This window comes from Myotis davidii, unplaced genomic scaffold (genome assembly GCF_000327345.1).
Source record: "Myotis davidii unplaced genomic scaffold, ASM32734v1 scaffold866, whole genome shotgun sequence".
In the NCBI taxonomy this organism is placed as follows: Eukaryota; Metazoa; Chordata; class Mammalia; order Chiroptera; family Vespertilionidae; genus Myotis; species Myotis davidii.
This window is the reverse complement of record NW_006297145.1, coordinates 536,153-541,997: the sequence shown is the minus strand read 5'-3', so window position 1 is coordinate 541,997 and position 5,845 is coordinate 536,153. Positions and strand designations below refer to the sequence as shown.

The 5,845-nt window shown below is 40.7% G+C and overlaps 1 protein-coding gene across 1 annotated transcript in view; it reads left to right on the top strand.

Annotated features, from left to right (window-relative positions):
* TNC (tenascin C) overlaps window positions 1-5,845 on the top strand; it is an 89,431-nt gene that overhangs the window by 18,172 nt on the left and 65,414 nt on the right. The window lies entirely within an intron of this gene.

The window sequence follows — 5,845 nt, the reverse complement described above, 5'->3', positions numbered from 1 at the left end:
CCGAGTAAGCCACTCCGTGCTTAACTGGCTGTGCACACACACAAAATTCTCTTGGTGTGAGCCGTCTCATGCGTTGCCAAAATGATGTGGAAAGAGATTCATTTGAATTGCTAAACTGAGAATCCTCCTTGTTCCCCCAAGCCTAGGATATTTCACATTCGTGCCTAAATCAACAAGATAAATATATTCTTTGAGCTACTAAAAATGAAGTGACCAGTTACTAATTCTGAAATATGATGCTAGCTTGTTGGAAGTTTTATCTTTATCTAAAAATGAAATTGTTTATTCTCCAGCTGTGACTAAGGAAAAATCCAAAGGTGGTTGATTCCTTAAACTAGCAATGGTCTTTGTCCTGTGGTGAGGTGCCTAAAAATAACCCTTATTTTATTCCATGCTGCTTCTAAAGATTAGCTACCAAAACAGCTCTATTGGGGGAGAAGGGGATTTGATAACAAGCCAAGAGGCATCTTAAAGTATAAAATTACTAACCCACAAGCCCCTGGAACATGGTTGCCATGATATTGACTGTGGTTTCCCGGTTAAATGAAGGAACTTAAGAGTAATGTTCTGAATAAAAATTTATAATGCCAAAATCTGAAGAATCATCCTACACTGGCAGCATCTAATACCAAAAAATGAAGAACTAATTTTTATCTTCAGTAATGAAGTCCTAATACTTTAACACCATTTACCCACCCTCTAAAACCTTTAACTATACCATTGTTTTTATATAGTTTTATTTTTTGCAGGGAATAAGCACCATAAATGTGACAGGTCTTTGGAGACCAAGGAAGTAAATACAGAAGCCTATGTTTTTTTCAACAGGTAACACTATGAGCAATTAGGCACGTAGCCTTAGAGAGACCCCGTGTCCTCCTCGCTATGGCTCTCCTGACTCGTGTGCTCTCTCCTTTCCACTCCCCAGTTGTATTTTATACCCGAGTGGCATCCCATAATGTTATTTGAGCTTTGCCTTGTCGGGCATCCACAAAGAGGAACTGTTATTACTGTCATCTTCCTCCAACTCCATTGCCTTTTCTCATGCAGTTCCCTCTTTCTAGACTTCGGCAGTCTTCACAGTACCCCCTACTGCAGTGCTACCCATCTGTGTAGCACTCACCCATCTTTCAGGTCCATCTCTTTTGAGGTGGCTTTCTTGAGTACCTCAAATGGATGTAGCTTCCCTCCACTCTGAACTTTAATAGGCTTAGGTTGTCAATCCCTTTAGTTACCTATTAAATTATTATTGTAGTCGTGATGTATCTTCCTGATTCTTCGATCCCTCTATAGGCACAGTTTCCTCTCTGTTCTATTCTCTAATAAGTGTTATTTATTGCTTCTATTATCATTAGCTACCATATATTGAGCACCTACTGTTTGTCAGGCACTGTATTAGTAGCTTAATATACATCTTCTCATTTTATCCCATCCTCCACAAAACTATGAACTAGGCATATGTATAACCATGTATGAGATGAGGCAAGTGAGACTCAGGTAGCAGCTGCTAAGTGGAAAAGCTGGATTCTAACACAGGTCTAGTTCTCCCAGAGACCAGGCTGTTTCTTCCACATCCAGCTGCTCATCAACAAATTTTCTAGACTTCTAAAGGAAATGGACTCAGTTCCTTTAAAAACTCTGGAACAAAGTAGTTCAGGGTCAACAGAAGAAGGAGAATCCTGAGTTTATCTTTTACAAGCTCAGCTCCCAAGAAAAAGGTGAGGCAGGGCAGGACCAGATGATGCGTGTGGCCAAAGTGGTATAAAAAGCAACTTATTTTGAGTTTGATTTGAGGAGAAGAAGAAAATGTCCTATTCCAAGGATAGGAAGTGGGAGGATGCTGACCTGGGGCAAGGTGGATGTTCCTTCAGATTTGAGGACGATCGCCATAAAGACCATTCCGCACCTGTACCTGGATATGTTTGAACATGTAACATATGGAAATTACAGTGCATATACATATTTGCTTGTGTTTAGGTGAGTTACTCAAAGGAACTCCCTAGTCTCCTGGCACCTCTATCTGAGGTATCCCCCCCGTTTTCTTTAGACTGGAGACTTAATAACAGCGTAACTTTCTTAAAGACTCTCTGACCTCTCTGAGCCTCAGTTGTGCCAAGGGCTTAATATCACCAAGCAGCCCTCTAAACCGGTACCGCTCAGTGGAACTTGCTGCAATGGTGGAAATGCTCTTTATCTGAAGTGTCTGATATTGTAGACACGAGCCATGTCACTATTAAGCATTTGAAATCTGGGGGGTACAACTGAGGATGGAATTTTTCATTGTATTTAATTTTAATTCATTATGATTTTAATAACCACTTGTGGCTAGTGGCTGCCATATTGGACAGTACAATTCTCGATCAGTTTTCTACCTCTTCTTAAGTCTTCTCTCTCATGGGGAAATTTTTATGGTAGATTTTAGATTTTTTTCCCTCCAGATTAATTATGTTTTGAGTAGTTAATGTGAAAGGAGACACCTAAAGAGTTTCACAGAAACAATTAACAGCAGTTCATTTGGCTCTAAAAATTTCTTTAGATAAAGATAGAAAGCAAGTCTGGCGCAGTTCATTTGGCTCTAAAAATTTCTTTAGATATAGAAAGCAAGTCTGGTATGCACGTGTATTTTTCTGCATTCGGCATGTATGCTGAGATGGCGTACAAAGCAAGGCAGCTTGCATGGCTCAGACACAGTCACGTTGTCCTGGATATGTGACCTCAACAATCTATGTATTGAGCCCGTCCAAAGGCTGTGTCTCTTCCTGCTGCCTTCCTTTGTAAACACTGACTCACGAAATCTTTTAATCTCGCCATTAAAGATAGGTATGTAGGTAGGTAACTGGGTAGAGGTAGAGGTAAAGATAGATTTAGAGATGGGGGGAGAGAGAGAGAGAAAAATATCCTCTAGGGTAGAGAGAGAAGACTTTACTTCATTGCAGAACTCTTATCCTTTCTTAAAAAAACAAATCCGCATATGCCAAAGAAGTTTCAAGAGTTGGGAGAAAGAAAATCCTGGGAAAAATGTTAAGTGAAGCCCATATTTTTTTACTGCAAAGCTTCCTTTTATTGAGCTCTTGCTGCTGCCAAGCACTATACCATTCCCATTACTCATGTTATCGCACGCACTTTTCACAACAGTCCTGTGAGGACACTCATATCACACTTTACTGATGACAGGACTCTGGCTTACGGTGGTAGATAATACCTCACTCATGGAAGAGGAGGTGGTTGAATACTGACTAAAACCCAAGACAGCGTGTCTACAAAGCCTGTGCTCTTCACCACTATTCCAGCACCTTGGAGCTTGCTATACTCTCAAAGGAGACCGTTCGACTGGGTATTTCCAACTAGAAAAATGTTTCTCCTGTTGTGCTGAAATGTGACTTTTAGTAACCAACCCTCCTCTGCACCATCAACATCATACACATCAGCACTTGTTCTGTCCTTTAGGGCCACAAAGGACAAACTAGCTCCTACTCCCACAGGATTTAGGCATGGTAACCCTGTTCCTCTCAATGTTAGTTCTTCCAGCTATAGGATGGACACACAGCTCCACACTTCTGCCTCCTACAAGATATTTTCCAGACTCTCCATTGCCTGATCACTTCATATAAAGATAAGAATGTGCTTGTGCTTTTTAAAGAGTCTCTATGAAACAAGTTGTTCATTCTCAAATTTTAAAAGCCCTCCTGTCAGAATGCGATCCTTCACGTCTAACCTAAAGACCTCAAGCTGCGATCTACAGCAGTTTTCCTTTGGCCTATCCTCCAAGGGGACATTAACCAGTTGTCTGCATGTAACGTTCTTAAAGGTTATTATTTGCTCTCTATCTTTTGCCTCTGGTGTAAATATGTCCAGTTCTAATACATTCTCATAATATTTACCCCCTCCCCTTTTAGTGATTTCTGCAGCTCCTCTTTGATCTAGATTCAAGCTGCTGCTGAGTTTAGGACTAGATTCAATGAGGAGGTCAAGCTTAAGCAAAGAAGGCTATGGGCATGGACTCATGCTAGGTTCTGTTCCTAGAAGTACAAGGAAATTGGAGCTATATTTTAATGTGTGCCTACTATGGGCCTGGCACCACGCTGAGCTAATCTAGAACTCCCTCAGGAAGAAGTTTGACCCCCATTTTACAAATGAGGTCATAATTTATAGAGGATAATAGCTTGTCCCAAGTCTTAGAGCTAGTGAGTGGCATTTGAACCCAGGGGTGTCTAAGTCCAAAGCTGAGGCAGTTTCTACCACATTGAAGATATAACTGGTCTTTCCCAAAGTACAAAAATATCCACTTGCCCTTAGACAGCCGTCAGCCAATGGGAAATAGCCCTCAAAAATCCCATTTCCTTCCTCTGAACAATGCAGCATGTGGCTCTGCCAGCGCACGTCTCCTACACACACAGTGAGAAATCCTCATTCAACCCTTAGCCTGGTCATTATTACCCTAGACTCATTGCCTTTGAGTCCCAACCAGCAACTCTAATGGCTTTTTAGATGGAAATTTAAGTCATTTAGCAACACACACAATAGTGTTGGGTAAAAGTCCAAGAGCATTTCAAACTGGCCCATGGCCCTTTCTCATAAAAAAGGGGGGGGGGCTAAGAATTGATGGGAAGAAAGGAAGGCAAAGAGATTTAAAGCGATTGTAAGAGAGTAGACAATCGATAAATATTTATCCAATAAACAAACGGGCTATGCTGGTTTGGGAGAAGAGAAATTGCCAAGTTCTCCTCTTCATAATAATCTTTATTCAGTGGGCTTGCCTACATCACAGATGCACCAATTCTTACTTAGGAAACGAATTTGAATGAAAAAGCATACTTAGAAGAAGGTTTTCTTTCTTTTTTTGTCTTTGTTTTATTTTGTTTTGTTTGTTTTTGTCCTAACCAGGGAGTAGAAGCCCTAATTAGATGTTACATGTTAATTGGTGAAATATCAAATAGGAATATAATCAGGATGTGGGATGGATAGGAAGTTCTTGATTCTATGCACAGCTGGTGCCTTCTAAGTCCCCAAACCCTTGTTCAGCCCTACAGAAATGCTTCATGGTTCAGCTCTCCCTGCCACAATCCCTCTCCAGGTTTGCAGAGACCTTCTGTCATCATAGAAGAGATGATGATCAGGGATCATGTTGGTGCATTTTGTCATTGGGATAAGATCTTCCTGAAAAATACATTGGAAAACCTGTTATAGAATAGGCAACCCAAATATCACATCTAATTGACATAAATAACTAACTTAGGATATGCAAGACTAAGAACAGCATGGCCATAGGAAAATGTCAATTTGTGGAAAAACAAAGCTCTCAATTATTTTCTTGAATTACTCTCGGATGTAGCTCCTAGTGAAAAAAGGACTATAAATGAAAATCATGCCATATACAGATTATTCTCACATGTATCCAAGGCATATGTTAATGAATACTATAAGCACCTAAAGTTTCACTTGTGTTCTATCTTTACTCAGTCATTTCTCACTGCCTTTGACAACTCCCCTTTCCTCTGCCACGTGATTGCCCCACAGGTAAATAGCCGTAACAGGTAAATCAGGGGTCCTCAAACTATGGCCCACGGGCCACATGCAAATACAAATATTGTATTTGTTCCCGTTTTGTTTTTTTACTTCAAAATAAGATATGTGCAGTGTGCATAGGAATTTGTTCATAGTTTTTTTTAAACTATAGTCCGGCCCTCCAACGGTCTGAGGGACAGTGAATTGGCCCCTTGTTTAAAAAGTTTGAGGACCCCTGGTCTAGAGTGAGTCTGCAGAATGAGACTAGAATGCTGAGGACAGAACCTTCTAGAACACCACCTTTCATGGGGGCTGGTGAGAGAGGCCAAGGATGGGAAATGTG